The sequence below is a fragment of the Carcharodon carcharias genome, chromosome 32, assembly GCF_017639515.1.
Source record: "Carcharodon carcharias isolate sCarCar2 chromosome 32, sCarCar2.pri, whole genome shotgun sequence".
Lineage (NCBI taxonomy): Eukaryota > Metazoa > Chordata > Chondrichthyes > Lamniformes > Lamnidae > Carcharodon > Carcharodon carcharias.
In genome coordinates, this window is record NC_054498.1 from 4,009,003 (window position 1) to 4,029,197 (window position 20,195).

Genomic DNA, 20,195 nt, shown 5'->3' on the forward strand with positions numbered 1-20,195 from the left:
TAAACTGTCCCCCAGTGAGAGTCAGCACCTTCAGGAACTGTCCCCCCAGTGAGAGTCAGCACCTTCAGAAAACTGTCCCCAGTGAGAGTCAGCACCTCAGGACTGTCCCCCAGTGAGAGTCAGCACCTTCAGGAACTGTCCCCCAGTGAGAGTCAGCACCTTCAGAACTGTCCAGGAGAGAGTCAGCACCTTCAGGAACTGTCCCCCAGTGAGAGTCAGCACCTTCAGGAACTGTCCCCCAGTGAGAGTCAACACCTTCAGGAACTGTTCCCCAGTGAGAGTCAGCACCTTCAGGATGTAACCCCAGTGAGAGTCAGCACCTTCAGGAACTGTCCCCAGTGAGAGGCGCACCTTCAGGAACTGTCCCCCAGTGAGAGTTCAGCACCTTCAGGAACTGTCCCCCTGAGAGTCAGCACCTTCAGGAACTGTCCCCCAGTGAGAGTCAGCACCTTCAGGAAACTGTCCCCAGTGAGAGTCAGCACCTTCAGAAACTGTCCCCCAGTGAGAGTCAGCACCTTCAGGACCTGTCCCCCAGGGAGAGTCAGCCCCTTCAGAAACTGTCCCCAGTGAGAGTCAGCACCTTCAGGAACTGTCCCCCAGTGAGAGTCAGCACCTTCAGAAACTGTCCCCCAGTGAGAGTCAGCACCTTCAGGAACTGTCCGCCCCAGTGAGAGTCAGCACCTTCAGGAATTATCCCCCCCCAGTGAGAGTCAGCACCTTCAGGTACGGTCACCCAGGGAGAGTCAGCACCTTCAGGAACTGTCCCCAGTGAGATCAGCACCTTCAGGAAACTGTTCCCCAGTGAGAGTCAGCACCTTCAGGAACTGTCCCCCATGAGAGTCAGCACTTCAGGACTGTCCCCCAGTGAGAGTCAGCACCTTCAGGAACTGTTCCCCCAGTGGAGAGTCAGCACTTCAGGAACTGTCCCCGTGAGAGTCAGCACCTTCAGGAACTCTACCCCAGTGAGAGTCAGCACCTTCAGGAACTGTCCCCCAGTGAGAGTCAGCACCGTCAGGAACTCTCCCCCAGTGAGAGTCAACACCTTCAGGAACTGTCCCCCAGTGAGGGTCAACACCTTCAGGAACTGTCCCCCAGGGAAGGTCAACACCTTCAGGAACTGTCCCCCAGTGAGAGTCAGCACCTTCAGGAAGTGTCCCCCCCAGTGAGAGTCAGCACCTTCAGGAATTGCCCCCCCAGTGAGAGTCAGCACCTTCAGGAACTGTCCCCCAGTGAGAGTCAGCACCTTCAGGATCTGACACCAGTGAGAGTCAGCACCTTCAGGAACTGTCCCCCAGTGAGAGTCAGCACATTCAGGAACTGTCCCCCAGTGAGCGTCAGCACCTTCAGGAACTGTCCCCCGTGAGACTCAGCAATTCAGGAACTGTCCCCCAGTGAGGTCAGCATCTTCAGGAACTGTCCCCCCCCAGTGAGAGTCAGCACCTTCAGGAACTGTCCCCAGTGAGAATCAGCACCTTCAGGAACTGTCCCCAGTGAGAGTCAGCACTTCAGGGACTGTCCCCAGTGAGAGTCAGCACTTCAGGAACTGTCCCCAGTGAGAGTCAGCACCTTCAGAAACTGTCTCCCAGTGAGAGTCAGCACCTTCAGGAACTGTCCCCAGTGAGAGTCAGCACCTTCAGGAACTGTCCCCCAGTGAGAGTCAGCACCTTCAGGAACTGTCCCCCAGTGAGAGTCAGCACCTTCAGGAACTGTCGCCCAGTGAGAGTCAGCACCTTCAGGAACTGTCCCCCAGTGAGAGTCAGCACCTTCAGGTACTGTCCCCCCCCCCCCACCGCCCAGTGAGTGACAGCACCTTCAGGAACTGTCACCCAGTGAGAGTCAACACCTTCAGGAACTGCCCCCAGTGAGAGTCAGCACCTTCAGGAACTGTCCCCCAGTGAGAGTCAGCACCTTCAGGAACTGTCCCCCAGTGAGAGTCAGCACCTTCAGGAAATGTCCCCAGTGAGAGTCAGCAACTTCAGGAACTGTCCCCAGTGAGAGTCAACACATTCAGGAACTGTTCCAAGTTGAGAGTCAGCATCTTCAGGAACTGTTCCCCAGTGAGAGTCAGCACCTTCAGGAACTGTCCCCAGTGGAGAGTCAGCACCTTCAGGAACTGTCCCCAGTGAGAGTCAGCACCTTCAGGAACTGTCCCCAGTGAGAGTCAGCCATTCAGGAACTGTCCCCCAGTGAGAGTCAGCACCTTCAGGAACAGTCCCCCACGGAGAGTCAGCACATTCAGGAACTGTTCCCCAGTGAGAGTCAGCACCCTCAGGAACTGTCCCCAGTGAGAGTTAGCACCTTAAGTAACTGTCCCCCAGTGAGAGTCAGCACCTTCTGAACTGTCCCCAGTGAGAGTCAGCACCTTCAGGAACTGTCCCCAGTGAGAGTCAGCATCTTCAGGAACTGTCCCCCCTCCCAGTGAGAGTCAGCACCTTCAGGAACTGTCCGCCCCAGTGAGAGTCAGCACCTTCAGGAATTATCCCCCCCCAGTGAGAGTCAGCACCTTCAGGAACTGTCCCCCAGGGAGAGTCAGCACTTTCAGGAACTGTCCCCCAGTGAGTTCAGCACCTTCAGGAACTGTTCCCCAGTGAGAGTCAGCACTTCAGGAACTGTCCCCCAGTGAGAGTCAGCACCTTCAGGAACTGTCCCCAGTGAGAGTCAGCACCTTCAGGAACTGTCCCCAGTGAGAGTCAGCACCTTCAGGAACTGTCCCCAGTGAGAGTCAGCACCTTCAGGAACTGTTCCCCAGTGAGAGTCAGCACCTTCAGGAACTGTCCCCCAGTGAGAGTCAGCACCTTCAGGAACTGTCCCCCAGTGAGAGTCAGCACCTTCAGGAACTGTCCCCAGTGAGAGTCAGCACTTCAGGAACTGTCCCCCAGAGTGAGATCAGCACCTTCAGGAACTGTCCCCCGTGAGAGTCAGCACCTTCAGGAACTGTCCCCAGTGAGAGTCAGCACCTTCAGGAACTGTCCCAGTGAGAGAGCACATTTCCTGTTCCCTGTCCCAGTGAGAGTCAGCACCTTCAGGAACTGTCCCCCAGTGAGATTCAGCACCTTCAGGAACTATCCCCAGTGAGATTCAGCACCTTCAGGAACTGTCCCCCAGTGAGAGTCAGCACCTTCAGGAACTGTCCCCCCAGTGAGAGTCAGCACCTTCAGGTACTTTCCCCCAGTGAGAGTCAGCACCTTCAGGAACTGTCCCCCCAGTGAGAGTCAGCACCTTCAGGAACTGTTCCCCCCCCCAGTGAGAGTCAGCACCTTCAGGAACTGTCCCCCAGTGAGAGTCAGCACCTTCAGGAACTGTCCCCAGTGAGAGTCAGCACCTTCAGGAACTGTCCCCCAGTGAGAGTCAGCACCTTCAGGAACTGACCCCAGTGAGAGTCAGCACCTTCAGGAACTGTCCCCAGTGAGAGTCAGCACCTTCAGGAACTGTCCCCCAGTGAGAGTCAGCACCTTCAGGAACTGTCCCCCAGTGAGAGTCAGCACCTTCAGGAACTGTTCCCCAGTGAGAGTCAGCACCTTCAGGAACTGTCCCCCAGTGAGAGTCAGCACCTTCAGGAACAGTCCCCCAGTGAGAGTCAGCACCTTCAGGAACTGTTCCCCCCAACCCCCACCCAGTGAGAGTCAGCACCTTCAGGAACTGTCCCCCCCAGTGAGAGTCAGCACCTTCAGGAAATTTCCCCCCAGTGAGAGTCAGCACCTTCAGGAACTTACCCCAGTGAAAGTCAGCATCTTCAGGAACTGTTCCCCCAGTGAGAATCAGCACCTTCAGGAACTGCCCCCCAGTGAGAGTCAGCACCTTCAGGAACTGTCCCCCCAGTGAGAGTCAGCACCTTCAGGAACTGCGGCCCAATGAGAGTCAGCACCTTCAGGAACTGTTCCCCAGTGAGAGTCAGCACCTTCAGGAAGTATCCCCAGTGAGAGTCAGCACCTTCAGGAACTGTCCCCCAGTGAGAGTCAGCACCTTCAGGAACTGTCCCCCAGTGAGAGTCAGCACCTTCAGGAACTGTCCCCCAGTGAGATGCAGCACCTTCAGGAACTGTCCCCAGTGAGAGTCAGCACCTTCAGGAACTACAACCCAGTGAGAGTCAGCACCTTCAGGAACTGTTCCCCCAGTGAGAGTCAGCACCTTCAGGAACTGTCCCCCAGTGAGAGTCAGCACCTTCAGGAACTGCCCCCCAGTGAGATTCAGCACCTTCCGGGATGTATCCCAATTGAGTGTCAGCACCTTCAGGAACTGTACCCCCATGAGAGTCAGCACCTTCAGGAACTGTCCCCCAGTGAGAGTCAGCACCTTCAGGAACTGTCCCCCAGTGAGAGTCAGCACCTTCAGGGACGGTCCAACCCCGTGAGAGTCAGCACCTTCAGGAACTGTTCCCCAGTGAGAGTCAGCACCTTCAGGAATGTCCACCAGTGAGAGTCAGCACGTTCAGGAACTGTCCCACTTTGAGAATCAGCACCTTGTGGAACTGTCCCCCCCAGTATGAGTCAGCACCTTCAGGAACTGTCCCCCAGTGAGAGTCAGCACCTTCAGGAACTGTCCCCCAGTGAGAGTCAGCACCTTCAGGAACTGTCCCCCAGTGAGAGTCAGCACCTTCAGGAACTGTCCCCCAGTGAGAGTCAGCACCTTCATGAACTATCCCCAGTGAGAGTCAGCGCCTTCAGGAACTGTCCCTCAGTGAGAGTCAGCACCTTCAGGAACTGTCCCCCCAGTGAGAGTCAGCACCTTCAGGAACTTTTCCCAAGGAGAGTCAGCACCTTCAGGAACTGTCCCCCAGTGAGAGTCAGCACCTTCAGGAACTGTCCCCCAGTGAGAGTCAGCACCTTCAGGATCTACCCCCCAGTGAGAGTCAGCACCTTCAGGAACTCGCCCCCAGTGAGTGGCAGCACCTTCAGATCTGCCCCCCAGTGAGAGTCAGCATGTTCAGGACCTGTCCCCCAATGAGAGTCAGCACCTTCAGGAACTGTCCCCCAGTGAGAGTCAGCACTTCAGGAACTGTCCCCAGTGAGAGTCAGCACCTTCAGGAACTGTCCCCAGTGAGAGTCAGCACCTTCAGGAACTGTCCCCCAGTGAGATTCAGCACCTTCAGGAACTGTCCCCAGTGAGTGTCAGCACCTTCAGGAACTGTCCCCCAGTGAGGTCAGCACTTCCAGGAACTGTCCCAGTGAGAGTCAGCACCTTCAGGAACTGTCCCCCAGTGAGAGTCAGCACCTTCAGGAACTGTCCCCCCAGTGAGAGTCAGCACCTTCAGGAACTGTCCCCCAGTGAGAGTCAGCACCTTCAGGAACTGTCCCCCAGTGAGAGTCAGCACCTTCAGGAACTGTCCCCCAGTGAGAGTCAGCACCTTCAGGAACAGCCCCCCAGTGAGAGTCAGCACCTTCAGGAACTGTCCCCCACCCCCCCGCCCAGTGAGTCAACCTTCAGGAACTTACCCCAGTGAGAGTCAGCACCTTCAGGAACTGTTCCCCCAGTGAGAGTCAGCACCTTCAGGAACTGTCCCCCAGTGAGAGTCAGCACCTTCAGGAACTGTCCCCCAGTGAGAGTCAGCACCTTCAGGAACTGTCCCCCCAGTGAGAGTCAGCACATTCAGGAACTGTCCCCCAGTGAGAGTCAGCACCTTCAGGAACTGTCCCCCAGTGAGAGTCAGCAGCACCTTCAGGAACTGTCCCCCCCAGAGAGAGTTCAGGACCTCCCCACCCCCCCCCCCACCCCAGTCCCCCCCCCCAGCCCCAGTGACCCCCCCCCACCCCCAGGACCCCCCCCCCACCCCCAGGACCCCCCCCCCCCCTGAACCCACCCCCCCCCAGCACCCAGCACCCCCAGAGACCCCCCCCAGCCCCCAGAGAACTCCCCCCCAGTGAGAGTCCCACCCTTCAGAACTGTCCCCCCCAGAGCCCTTTCCCCCCCAGGAACTGTCCCCCAGTCAGGAACTGTCCCCCAGACCCCCCCCCCCCCCAGAGTCAGCCACCCTCAGAGAAGTTCCCCCCCCAGAGAGGTCCCCCAGTGAGAGAGCCACCCCCAGCAAGTGTCCCCCCTTCAGGGACTGTCCCCCCAGTGAGAGTCCCCCCCAGAGAGACCCCCCCCCCCGAGAGTCAGCACCCCCATGAGACTCCCCCACAGGAACCCCCCACCTTCAGGAACTGTCCCCCCAGTGAGAGTCAGCACCTTCAGCACCTGTCCCCAGTGGAGAGTCAGCACCTTCAGGAGAGTCCCCCAGTGAGAGTCAGCACCTTCAGGAACTGTCCCCAGTGAGAGTCAGCACCTTCAGGAACTGTTCCCCAGTGAGAGTCAGCACTTCACAGAACCCCCCGTGAGAGTCAGCATCTTCAGGAAACGTCCCCCAGTGAGATTTAGCACCTTCAGAAACTGTCCCCCAGTGAGAGACAGCACGTTCAGAAACTGTCCCCAGTGAGTCAGCACCTTCAGGAACTGCCTCCCAGTGAGAGTCAGCAACTTCAGCAATTGCGCCCCAGTGAGAGTCAGCACCTTCAGGAACTGTCCCCCAGTGAGAGGCAGTCAGGAAGGACCCCAGTGAGAGTCAGCACCTTCAGGAACTGTCCCGCCCAGTGAGAGTCAGCACCTTCAGGAACAGTCCCCCAGTGAGAGTCAGCACCTTCAGGAACTGTTCCCCCCAACCCCCACCCAGTGAGAGTCAGCACCTTCAGGAACTGTCCCCCAGTGAGAGTCAGCACCTTCAGGAACTGTCCCCCAGTGAGAGTCAGCACCTTCAGGAACTGTCCCCCAGTGAGAGTCAGCACCTTCAGGAACTGTCCACCCAGTGAGAGTCAGCACCTTCAGGAACTGTCTCCCCAGTGAGAGTCAGCACCTTCAGTAACTGTCCCCCAGCGAGAGTCAGCACCTTCAGCAAACTGTCCCCCAGTGAGAGTCAGCACCTTCAGGAACTGTCCCCCAGTGACAGTCAGCACTTCAGGAAACTGTCCCCCCAGTGAGAGTCAGCACCTTCAGGAACTGTTCCCCCAGTGAGTGTCAGTAACTTCTGGAATGTCCCCCAGTGAGAGTCAGCACCTTCAGGAACTGTCCCCCAGTGAGAGTCAGCACCTTCAGGAACTGTCCCCCTCCCAGTTTCAGTCAGAAACTCAGGGTGAGAGTCAGCACCTTCAGGAACTGTCCCCCAGTGAGAGTCAGCACCTTCAGGAACTGTCCCCCCCAGTGAGAGTCAGCACCTTCAGGAACTGTCCCCAGTCAGAGTGAGCAGTCAGCACCTTCAGGTACGGTCCCCCAGGGAGAGTCAGCACCTTCAAAACTGTCCCCCCGTCCCCAAGTGAGAGTCAGCACCTTCAGGAACTGTTCCCCAGTGAGAGTCAGCACCTTCAGGAACTGTCCCCCAGTGAGAGTCAGCACCTTCAGGAACTGTCCCCCAGTGAGAGTCAGCACCTTCAGGAACTGTCCCCCAGTGAGAGTCAGCACCTTCAGGAAAGTCCCCCAGTGAGAGTCAGCACTTTCAGGAACTGTCCCAGTGAGAGTCAGCACCTTCAGGAACTGTTCCCCAGTGAGAGTCAGCACCTTCAGGAACTGTCCACCAGTGAGAGTCAGCACCTTCAGGAACTTTCCCCCAGTGAGAGTCAGCACCTTCAGGAACTGTCCCCCAGTGAGAGTCAGCACCTTCAGGAACTGTCCCCAGTGAGAGTCAGCACCTTCAGGAACTGTCCCCCCAGTGAGAGTCAGCACCTTCAGGAACTGTCCCCCAGTGAGAGTCAGCACCTTCAGGAACTGTCGCCCAGGAAGAGTCAGCACCTTCAGGAACTGTTCCCCAGTGAGAGTCAGCACATTCAGGAACTTTCCCCGGTGAGAGTCAGCACCTTCTGTAACTGATCGCCAGTGAGAGTCGGCACCTTCAGGAACTGTCCCCCAGTGAGAGTCAGCACCTTCAGGAACTGTCCCAGTGAGAGTCAGCACCTTCAGGAACTGTCCCCCAGTGAGAGTCAGCACCTTCAGGAACTGTTCCCCAGTGAGCGTCAGCACCTTCAGGAACTGTCCCCCAGTGAGAGTCAGCACCTTCAGGAACTGTCCCCAATGAGATTCAGCACCTTCATGAACTATCCCCAGTGAGAGTCAGCGCCTTCAGGAACTGTCCCCCAGTGAGAGTCAGCACCTTCAGGAACTGTCCCCCAGTGAGAGTCAGCACCTTCAGGAACTGCCCCCCAGTGAGAGTCAGCACCTTCAGGAACTGTCCCCAGTGAGAGTCGGCACCTTCAGGAACTGTCCCCCAGTGAGAGTCAGCACCTTCAGGAACTGTCCCCCAGTGAGAGTCAGCACCTTCAGGAACTGACCCCAGGGAGAGTCAGCACCTTCAGGAACTGTCCCCCAGTGAGAGTCAGCACCTTCAGGAACTGTCCCCCAGTGAGAGTCAGCACCTTCAGGAACTGTCCCCCAGTGAGAGTCAGCACCTTCAGGAACTGCCCCAGTGAGAGTCAGCACCTTCAGGAACTGTCCCCCAGTGAGAGTCAGCACCTTCAGGAACTGTCCCAGAGAGAGTCAGCACCTTCAGGAACTGCCCCCCAGTGAGAGTCAGCACATTCAGGAACTGTGACCCATGGAGAGGCAGCACGTTCAGGAAGTATCCCCAGTGAGAGTCAGCACCTTCAGGAACTGTCACCCCAGTGAGAGTCAGCACCTTCAGGAACTGTCCCCCAGTGAGAGTCAGCACCTTCAGGAACTGTCCCCCAGTGAGAGTCAGCACCTTCAGGAACTGTTCCCCAGTGAGAGTCAGCACCTTCAGAAACTGTCCCCCAGTGAGAGTCAGCACCTTCAGGAACTGTTCCCCAGTGAGAGTCAGCAACTTCAGGAACTGTCGCCCAGTGAGAGACAGCACCTTCAGAAACTGTTCCCCAGTGAGAGTCAGCACCTTCAGGAACTGTCCCCCCCCACACCCCAAGTGAGAGTCAGCACCTTCAGGAACTGTCCCCCAGTGAGAGTCAGCACCTTCAGGAACTGTCACCCAGGGAGTGTCAGCACCTTCAGGAACAGTCCCCAGTGAGTGTCAGCACCTTCAGGGACTGTCTCCCAGGGAGATTCAGCACCTTCAGGAACTGTCCCCCAGTGAGAGTCAGCACCTTCAGGAACTGGCCCCCAGTGAGAGTCAGCACCTTCAGGAACTGTCCCCCAGGGAGAGTCAGCACCTTCAGGAACTGTCCCCCAATGAGAGTCAGCACCCTCAGGAACTGTCCCCCAGTGAGAGTCAGCACCTTCAGGAACTGTCCCTCAATGAGAGTCAGCAATTTCACGAACTGGCCCCCCCAGTGAGAGTCAGCACCTTCAGGAACTGTCTCCCAGTGAGAGTCAGCACTTTAAGGAACTGGCCCCCAGTGAGAGTCAGCACCCTCAGGAACTGTCCAGCAGTGAGAGTCAGCACCATCAGGAACTGTCCCCCAGTGAGAGTCAACACCTTCAGGAACTGTCCCCCAAGTGAGGGTGAGCACCTTCAGGGACTGTCCCCCATTTAGAGTCAGCACCTTCAGGAACTGTCCCACTGCCCCCAGTGAGAGTCAGCACCTTCAGGAACAGTCCCCCATTGAGAGTCAGCACCTTCAGGAACAGTCCCCCATTGAGAGTCAGCAACTTCAGGAACTGTTCCCCAGGGAGAGGCAGCACCTTCAGAAACAGTCCACCAGTGAGAGTCAGCACCTTCACGAACTTTCCCCCAGTGAGAGTCAGCACCTTCAGGAACTGTTCCCCAGTGAGAGTCAGCACCCTCAGGAATTGTCCCCCAGTGAGAGTCAGCACCGTCGTGAACTGTCCCCCAGGGAGAGTCAGCACCTTCTGAAACTGTCCCGCAGTAAGAGTCAGCACCTTCAGGAACTGTCCCCCAGTGAGAGTCAGCACCTTCAGGAACTGTCCCCCCCAGTGAGAGTCAGCACCTTCAGGAACTGTCCCCCAGTGAGAGTCATCACCTACAGGGACTGTCCCCCAGTGAGAGTCAGCACCTTCAGGAACTGTCCCCCAGTGAGAGTCAGCATCTTCAGGAACTGTCCCCCCTCCCAGTGAGAGTCAGCACCTTCAGGAACTGTCCCCCAGTGAGAATCAGCAACTTCAGGAACTGTCCCGCAGTGAGAGTCAGCACCTTCCGGGACTGTCTCCCAGTGAGAGTCATCACATTCCGGAACTGTCCCCCAGTGAGAGTCAGCACCTTCAGAATCTGTCCCCCAGTGAGAGTCAGCACCTTCAGGAACTGTTCCCCAGTGAGAGTCAGCACCTTCAGGAACTGTCCCCCAGTGAGGGTGAGCACCTTCAGGGACTGTCCCCCAGTGAGAGTCAGCACCTTCAGGAACTGTCCCCACTGCCCCCAGTGAGAGTCAGCACCTTCAGGAACAGTGCCCCATTGAGAGTCAGCACCTTCAGGAACAGTCCCCCATTGAGAGTCAGCACCTTCAGGAACTGTTCCCCAGTGAGAGGCAGCACCTTCAGTAACTGTCCCCCAGTGAGAGTCAGCACCTTCAGGAACTTTCCCCCAGTGAGAGTCAGCACCTTGAGAAACTGTCTCCCAGTGAGAGTCAGCACCTTCAGGAAATGTCCCCCAGTGAGAGTCAGCACCATCAGGAACTGTCCTCCCATCCCCAAGTGAGAGTCAGCACCTTCAGGAACTGTCCCACAGTGAGAGACAGCACCTTCAGGAACTATCCCCCAGTGAGTGTCAGCACCTTGAGGAACTGTCGCCCAGTGAGAGTCAGCTCATTCAGGAACTGTCCCCCAGTGAGAGTCAGCTCTTTCAGGAACTGTCCCCCAGTGAGAGTCAGCACCTTCAGGAACTGTCCCCCAGCGAGAGTCAGCACCTTGAGGAACTGTCCCCCAGTGAGAGTCAGCACCTTGAGGAACTGTCGCCCAGTGAGAGTCAGCTCATTCAGGAACTGTTCCCCAGTGAGAGTCAGCACCTTCAGGAACTGTCCCCCAGTGAGAGTCAACTCCTTCAGGAACTGACCCCTAGTGTGAGTCAGCACCTTCAGGAACTGTCCCCCATTGAGAGTGAGCACCTTCAGGAACTGTCCCCCCAGTGAGATTCAGCACCTTCAGGAACTGTCCCCTAGTGAGAGTTATCACCTTCAGGAACTGTCCCCCAGTGAGAGTAAGCACCTTCAGGAACTGTCCCCCAGTGAGTGTCAGCACCTTCAGGGACTGTCTCCCAGGGAGTGTCAGCACCTTCAGGAACTGTCCCCCAGTGAGAGTCAGCACCTTCAGGAACTGTCACCCAGTGAGAGTCAGCACCTTCAGGAACTGTCCCTCAATGAGAGTCAGCAATTTCACGAACTGGCCCCCCCAGTGAGAGTCAGCACCTTCAGGAACTGTCTCCCAGTGAGAGTCAGCACCTTCAGGAACAGTGCCCCAGTGAGAGTCAGCACCCTCAGGAACTGTCCAGCAGTGAGAGTCAGCACCATCAGGAACTGTCCCCCAGTGAGAGTCAACACCTTCAGGAACTGTTCCCCAGTGAGAGTCAGCACCTTCAGGAACTGTCCCCCAAGTGAGGGTGAGCACCTTCAGGGACTGTCCCCCAGTTAGAGTCAGCACCTTCAGGAACTGTCCCACTGCCCCCGTGAGAGTCAGCACCTTCAGGAACAGTCCCCCATTGAGAGTCAGCACCTTCAGGAACAGTCCCCCATTGAGAGTCAGCAACTTCAGGAACTGTTCCCCAGTGAGAGGCAGCACCTTCAGAAACAGTCCCCCAGTGAGAGTCAGCACCTTCACGAACTTTCCCCCAGTGAGAGTCAGCACCTTGAGAAACTGTCCCCCAGTGAGATTCAGCACCTTCAAAACTGTCCCCCAGTGAGAGTCAGCACCTTCAGGAACTGTCCCCCCATCCCCAAGTGAGAGTCAGCACCTTCAGGAACTGTCCCCCAGTGAGAGTCAGCACCTTCAGGAACTGTCCCCCAGTGAGTGTCAGCACCTTCAGGAACTGTCCCCCAGTGAGTGTCAGCACCTTCAGGGACTGTCTCCCAGGGAGTGTCAGCACCTTCAGGAACTGTCCCCCAGTGAGAGTCAGCACCTTCAGGAACTGTCACCCAGTGAGAGTCAGCACCTTCAGGAACTGTCCCCCAGGGAGAGTCAGCACCTTCAGGAACTGTCCCCCAATGAGAGTCAGCACCCTCAGGAACTGTCCCCCAGTGAGAGTCAGCACCTTCAGGAACTGTCCCCCAGTGAGAGTCAGCACTTTCACGAACTGGCCCCCCCAGTGAGAGTCAGCACATTCAGGAACGGTCTCCCAGTGAGAGTCAGCACTTTCAGGAACTGTTCCCCCAGTGAGAGTCAGGACCTTCAGGAACTGTCCAGCAGTGAGAGTCAGCACCTTCAGGAACTGTCCCCCAGTGAGAGTCAGCACCTTCAGGAACTGTCCCCCAGTGAGGGGGAGCACCTTCAGGGCCTGTCCCCCAGTGAGAGTCAGCACCTTCAGGAACTGTCCCCCAGTGAGAGTCAGCACCTTCAGGAACAGTCCCCCAGTGAGAGTCAGCACCTTCAGGAACAGCCACCCAGTGAGAGTCAGCAACTTCAGGAACTGTCCCCCAGTGGGAGTCAGGACCTTCAGGAACAGCCACCCAGTGAGAGTCAGCACCTTCAGGAACTGTCCCCCAGTGAGAGTCAGCACCTTGAGGAACTGTCCTCCACCAGTGAGAGTCAGCACCTTCACGAACTGTCCCCCAGTGAGAGTCAGCACCTTCAGGAACTGTCCCCCCAGTGAGAGTCAGCACCTTCAGGAACTGTCCCCCAGTGAGAGTCAGCACCTTCAGGAACTGTCCCCCAGTGAGAGTCAGCACCTTCAGGAACTGTCTCCCAGTGAGAGTCAGCACCTTCAGGAACTGTCGCCCAGTGAGAGTCAGCACCTTCAGGAACTGTCCCCCAGTGAGAGTCAGCAACTTCAGGAACTATCCACCAGTGAGAGTCAGCACCTTCAGGAACTGTCCCCCAGTGAGAGTCAGCACCTTCAGGAACTGTCCCCCCAGTGAGAGTCAGCACCTTCAGGAACTGTCCCCTAGTGAGAGTTAGCACCTTCAGGAACTGTCCCCCAGTGAGAGTCAGCACCTTCAGGAACTGTCCCCCAGTGAGAGTCAGCACCTTCAGGATCTGTTCCCCAGTGAGAGTCAGCACCTTCAGGAACTGTCCCCCAGTGAGAGTCAGCACCTTCAGGAACTGTCCCCCAGTGAGAGTCAGCACCTTCAGGAACTGTCCCCCAGTGAGAGTCAGCACCTTCAGGAACTGCCCCCCACTGAGAGTCAGCACCTTCAGGAACTGTCCCCCAGTGAGAGTCAGCACCTTCAGGAACTGTTCCCCAGTGAGAGTCAGCACCTTCAGGAACTGTCCCCCAGTGAGAGTCAGCACCTTCAGGAACTGTCCCCCAGTGAGAGTCAGCACCTTCAGGAACTGTCCCCCAGTGAGAGTCAGCACCTTCAGGAACTGTCCCCCAGTGAGAGTCAGCACCTTCAGGAACTGTCCCCCAGTGAGAGTCAGCACCTTCAGGAACTGTCCCCCCCAGTGAGAGTCAGCACCTTCAGGAACTGTCCCCCAGTGAGAGTCAGCACCTTCAGGAACTGTCCCCCAGTGAGAGTCAGCACCTTCAGGAACTGTCCCCCAGTGAGAGTCAGCACCTTCAGGAACTGTCCCCCAGTGAGAGTCAGCACCTTCAGGAACTGTCCCCCAGTGAGAGTCAGCACCTTCAGGAACTGTCCCCCAGTGAGAGTCAGCACCTTCAGGAATTATACACCCCCAGTGAGAGTCAGCACCTTCAGGAACTGTCCCCCAGGGAGAGTCAGCACGTTCAGGAACTGTCCCCCCGTCCCCAAGTGAGAGTCAGCACATTCAGGAACTGTCCCCCAGTGAGAGTCAGCACCTGCAGGAACTGATCCCCAGTGAGAGTCCGAACCTTCCGGAACTGTCCCCCAGTGAGTGTCAGCACCTTCAGGAACTGTCCCCCAGTGAGAGTCAGCACCTTGAGGAACTGTCGCCCAGTGAGAGTCAGCACCTTCAGGGACTGTCCCCAAGTGAAATTCAGCACCTTCAGTTACTGTTCGCCAGTGAGAGTCAGTACCGTCAGGAACTGTCCCCCAGTGAGAGTCAGCACCTTCAGGAACTGTCCCCCAGTGAGAGTCAGCACCTTCAGTAACTGTTCGCCTGTGAAAGTCAGTAACTTCAGGAACTGTACCCCAGTGAGAGTCAGCACCTGCAGGAACTGTCCCACAGTGAGAGTCAGCAGCTTCAGGAACAGTCCCCCAGTGAGTGTCAGCATCTTCAGGAACTGTTCACCAGTGAGAGTCAACACCTTCAGGAACTGTCCCCCAAGTGAGGGTGAGCACCTTCAGGGACTGTCCCCCATTTAGAGTCAGCACCTTCAGGAACTGTCCCACTGCCCCCAGTGAGAGTCAGCACCTTCAGGAACAGTCCCCCATTGAGAGTCAGCACCTTCAGGAACAGTCCCCCATTGAGAGTCAGCAACTTCAGGAACTGTTCCCCAGTGAGAGGCAGCACCTTCAGAAACAGTCCACCAGTGAGAGTCAGCACCTTCACGAACTTTCCCCCAGTGAGAGTCAGCACCTTGAGAAACTGTCCCCCAGTGAGAGTCAGCACCTTCAAAACTGTCCCCCAGTGAGAGTCAGCACCTTCAGGAACTGTCCCCCCATCCCCAAGTGAGAGTCAGCACCTTCAGGAACTGTCCCCCAGTGAGAGTCAGCACCTTCAGGAACTGTCCCCCAGTGAGTGTCAGCACCTTCAGGAACTGTCTCCCAGTGAGAGTCAGCACCTTGAGGAACTGTCGCCCAGTGAGAGTCAGCACCTTCAGGAACTGTCACCCAGTGAGAGTCAACACCTTCAGTAACCGTTCGCCAGTGACAGTCAGCACCTTCAGGAACTGTCCCCCAGTGAGAGTCAGCACCTTCAGGAGCTGTCCCCACAGTGAGAGTCAGCACCTTCAGGAAATGTCCCCTAATGAGCTTTAGCACCTTCAGGAACTTTCCCCCAGTGAGAGTCAGCACCTTCAGGAACTGTACCCCAGTGAGAGTCAACACCTTCAGGATCTGTTCCCCAGTGAGAGTCAGCAACTTCAGGAACTGTCCCCCAGTGAGAGTCAGCACCTTCAGGAACTGTCCCCCAGGGAGAGGCAGCACCTTCAGGAACTGTCCCCCAGTAAGAGTCAGCACCCTCAGGAACTGCCCCCCACTGAGAGTCAGCACCTTCAGTAACTGTCCCCCAGTGAGAGTCAGCACCTTCAGGAACTGTTCCCCAGTGAGAGTCTGCACCCTCAGGAATTGTCCCCCAGTGAGAGTCAGCACCGTCGTGAACTGTCCCCCAGTGAGAATCAGCAACCACAGGAACTGTCCCGCAGTGAGAGTCAGCACCTTCAGATACAGTCCCCCAGTGAGGGTCAGCACTTTCAGGAACTGTCCCCCAGTGAGAGTCAGCACCTTCAAGAACGGTCCCCCAGTGAGAATCAGCACCTTCAGGAACTGCCCGCCCCATTGAGAGTCAGCACCTTCAGGAACTTTCCCACCCAGTGAGAGTCAGCACCTTCAGGAACTGTCCCCCAGGGAGAGTCAGCACGTTCAGGAACTGTCCCCCCGTCCCCAAGTGAGAGTCAGCACATTCAGGAACTGTCCCCCAGTGAGAGTCAGCACCTGCAGGAACTGATCCCCAGTGAGAGTCAGCACCTTCCGGAACTGTCCCCCAGTGAGTGTCAGCACCTTCAGGAACTGTCCCCCAGTGAGAGTCAGCACCTTGAGGAACTGTCGCCCAGTGAGAGTCAGCACCTTCAGGGACTGTCCCCCAGTGAGAGTCAGCACCTCCAGGAACTGTCCCCCAGTGAGAGTCAGCACCTTCAGGAACTGTCCCCCAGTGAGAGTCAGCACCTCCAGGAACTGTCCCCCAGTGAGAGTCAGCACCTTCAGGAACTGTCCCCAAGGGAGAGTCAGCGCCTGCAGTAACTGTCCCCAAGGGAGAGTCAGCACCTTCAGGAACAGTGCCCCAGTGAGAGTCAGCAACCTCAGGAACTGTCCCCCAGTGAGAGTCAGCACCTTCAGGAACTGTCCCCCAGTGAGAGTCAGCACCTTCAGGAACTGTCCCCAGTGAAAGTCAGTAACTTCAGGAACTGTACCCCAGTGAGAGTCAGCACCTGCAGGAACTATCCCCAGTGAGAGTCAGCACCTTCAGGAACTGTCCCCCAGTGAGTGTCAGCATCTTCAGGAACTGTCCCCCAGTGAGAGTCAGCACCTTCAGGAACTGTTCCTCAGTGAGAGTCAGCACCTTCAGGAACTGTCCCCCAGTGAGAGTCAGCACCTTCAGGAACTGTCCCCCAGTGAGAGTCAGCACCTTCAGGAACTGTCACCCCCAGTGAGAGTCAGCACCTTCAGGAACTGTCCCCCAGTGAGAGTCAGCATCTTCAGGAACTGTCCCCCCTCCCAGTGAGAGTCAGCACCTTCAGGAACTGTCCCCCAGTGAGGGTCAGCACCTTCAGGAACTGACCCCAGGGAGAGTCAGCACCTTCAGGAACGGTCCCCCAGTGAGAATCAGCACCTTCAGGAACTGCCCGCCCCAGTGAGGGTCATCACCTTCAGGAACTTTCCCACCCAGTGAGACTCAGCAACTTCAGGAACTGTCCCCCAGGGAGAGTCAGCACCTTCAGGAACTGTCCCCCCGTCCCCAAGTGAGAGTCAGCACATTCAGGAACTGTCCCCCAGTGAGAGTCAGCACCTGCAGGAACTGATCCCCAGTGAGAGTCAGCACCTTCAGGAACTGTCCCCCAGTGAGTGTCAGCACCTTCAGGAACTGTCCCCCAGTGAGAGTCAGCACCTTCAGGAACAGTCCCCCATTGAGAGTCAGCACCTTCAGGAACAGTCCCCCATTGAGAGTCAGCAACTTCAGGAACTGTTCCCCAGTGAGAGGCAGCACCTTCAGAAACAGTCCCCCAGTGAGAGTCAGCACCTTCACGAACATTCCCCCAGTGAGAGTCAGCACCTTGAGAAACTGTCCCCCAGTGAGAGTCAGCACCTTCAAAACTGTCCCCCAGTGAGAGTCAGCACCTTCAGGAACTATCCCCCCATCCCCAAGTGAGAGCCAGCACCTTCAGGAACTGTCCCCCAGTGAGAGTCAGCACCTTCAGGAACTGTCCCCCAGTGAGTGTCAGCACCTTCAGGAACTGTCCCCCAGTGAGAGTCAGCACCTTGAGGAACTGTCCCCCAGTGAGAGTCAGCACCTTCAGGAACTGTCCCCCAGTGAGAGTCAGCAACTTCAGGAACTGTCTCCCAGTGAGAGTCAGCACCTTCAGGAGCTGTCCCCCCAGTGAGAGTCAGCACCTTCAGGAAATGTCCCCCAGTGAGAGTCAGCACCTTCAGGAACTGTCCCCCCAGTGAGAGTCAGCACCTTCAGGAACTGTTCCCCAGTGAGAGTCAGCACCTCAGGAACTGTCCCCAGTGAGAGTCAGCACCTTCAGGAACTGTCCCCCAGTGAGAGTCAGCACCTTCAGGAACTCCCCCACAGTGAGAGTCAGCACCTTCAGGAACTGTCCTCCAATGAGAGTCAGCACCTTCAGGAACTGCCCCCCACTGCGATTCAGCACCTTCAGGAACTGTCCCCCCAGTGAGAGTCAGCACCTTCAGGAACTGCGGCCCAATGAGAGTCAGCACCTTCAGGAACTGTCCCCGCAGTGAGAGTCAGCACCTTCAGGAACTGTCCCCCAGTGAGAGTCAGCACCTTCAGGAACTGTCCCCCAGTGAGAGTCAGCACCTTCAGGAACTGTCCCCCAGTGAGAGTCAGCACCTTCAGGAACTGTCCCCCCAGTGAGAGTCAGCACCTTCAGGAACTGTCCCCCAGTGAGAGTCAGCACCTCAGGGACTGTCCCACAGTGAGAGTCAGCACCTCCAGGAACTGTCCCCCAGTGAGAGTCAGCACCTTCAGGAACTGTCCCCCAGTGAGAGTCAGCACCTCCAGGAACTGTCCCCCAGTGAGAGTCAGCACCTTCAGGAACTGTCCCCCAGTGAAAGTCAGCAGCTTCAGTAACTGTCCCCAAGTGAGATTCAGCACCTTCAGTTACTGTTCGCCAGTGAGAGTCAGTACCGTCAGGAACTGTCCCCCAGTGAGAGTCAGCACCTTCAGGAACTGTCCCCCAGTGAGAGTCAGCACCTTCAGTAACTGTTCGCCTGTGAAAGTCAGTAACTTCAGGAACTGTACCCCAGTGAGAGTCAGCACCTGCAGGAACTGTCCCCCAGTGAGAGTCAGCAGCTTCAGGAACAGTCCCCCAGTGAGTGTCAGCATCTTCAGGAACTGTCCCCCAGTGAGAGTCAGCTCCTTCAGGAACTGTTCACCAGTGAGAGTCAGCACCTTCAGGAACTGTCCCCCAGTAAGAGTCAGCACCTTCAGGAACTGTCCCCCAGTGAGAGTCAGCACCTTCAGGAACTGTCCCCCCCAGTGAGAGTCAGCACCTTCAGGAACTGTCCCCCAGTGAGAGTCAGCATCTTCAGGAACTGTCCCCCCTCCCAGTGAGAGTCAGCACCTTCAGGAACTGTCCCCCAGTGAGGGTCAGCACCTTCAGGAACTGACCCCAGGGAGAGTCAGCACCTTCAGGAACGGTCCCCCAGTGAGAATCAGCACCTTCAGGAACTGCCCGCCCCAGTGAGAGTCATCACCTTCAGGAACTTTCCCACCCAGTGAGAGTCAGCAACTTCAGGAACTGTCCCCCAGTGAGAGTCAGCACATTCAGGAACTGTCCCCCAGTGAGAGTCAGCACCTGCAGGAACTGATCCCCAGTGAGAGTCAGCACCTTCAGGAACTGTCGCCCAGTGAGTGTCAGCAACTTCAGGAACTGTCCCCCAGTGAGAGTCAGCACCTTCAGGAACAGTCCCCCATTGAGAGTCAGCACCTTCAGGAACAGTCCCCCATTGAGAGTCAGCACCTTCAGGAACTGTTCCCCAGTGAGAGGCAGCACCTTCAGAAACAGTCCCCCAGTGAGAGTCAGCACCTTCACGAACATTCCCCCAGTGAGAGTCAGCACCTTGAGAAACTGTCCCCCAGTGAGAGTCAGCACCTTCAAAACTGTCCCCCAGTGAGAGTCAGCACCTTCAGGAACTGTCCCCCCATCCCCAAGTGAGAGTCAGCACCCTCAGGAACTGCCCCCCACTGAGAGTCAGCACCTTCAGTAACTGTCCCCCAGTGAGAGTCAGCACCTTCAGGAACTGTTCCCCAGTGAGAGCCTGCACCTTCTGAAACTGTCCCGCAGTAAGAGTCAGCACCTTCAGGAACTGTCCCCCAGTGAGAGTCAGCATCTTCAGGAACTGTCCCCCCCAGTGAGAGTCAGCACCTTCAGGAACTGTCCCACAGTGAGAGTCAGCATCTTCAGGAACTGTCCCCCAGTGAGAGTCAGCACCATCAGGAACTGTCCCCCAGTGAGAGTCAGCACCTTCAGGAACTGTCCCCTAGTGAGATTCAGCACCTTCAGGAACTGTCCCCCAGTGAGAGTCAGCACCTTCAGGAACTGTCCCCCAGTGAGAGTCAGCACCTTCAGGAACTGTCCCCCAGTGAGAGTCAGCAACTTCAGGAACTGTCCCCCAGTGAGAGTCAGCACCTTCAGGAACTGTCCCCCAGGGAGAGTCAGCACCTTCAGGAACTGTCCCCCAGTGAGAGTCAGCACCCTCAGGAACTGTCCCCCAGTGAGAGTCAGCACCTTCAGGAACTGTCCCCCAGTGAGAGTCAGCACCTTCAGGAACTGTCTCCCAGTGAGAGTCAGCACCTTCAGGAACTGTCCCGCAGTGAGAGTCAGCACCTTCAGGAACTGTCCCCCAGTGAGAGTCAGCATCTTCAGGAACTGTCCCCCCAGTGAGAGTCAGCACCTTCAGGAACTGTCCCACAGTGAGAGTCAGCATCTTCAGGAACTGTCCCCCCTCCCAGTGAGAGTCAGCACCTTCAGGAACTGTCCCCCAGTGAGAATCAGCAACCACAGGAACTGTCCCACAGTGAGAGTCAGCACCTTCAGATACTGTCCCCCAGTGAGGGTCAGCACCTTCAGGAACTGTCCCCCAGTGAGAGTCAGCACCTCCAGGAACTGTCCCCCAGTGAGAGTCAGCACCTTCAGGAACTGTCCCCCAGTGAAAGTCAGCAGCTTCAGTAACTGTCCCCAAGTGAGATTCAGCACCTTCAGTTACTGTTCGCCAGTGAGAGTCAGTACCGTCAGGAACTGTCCCCCAGTGAGAGTCAGCACCTTCAGGAACTGTCCC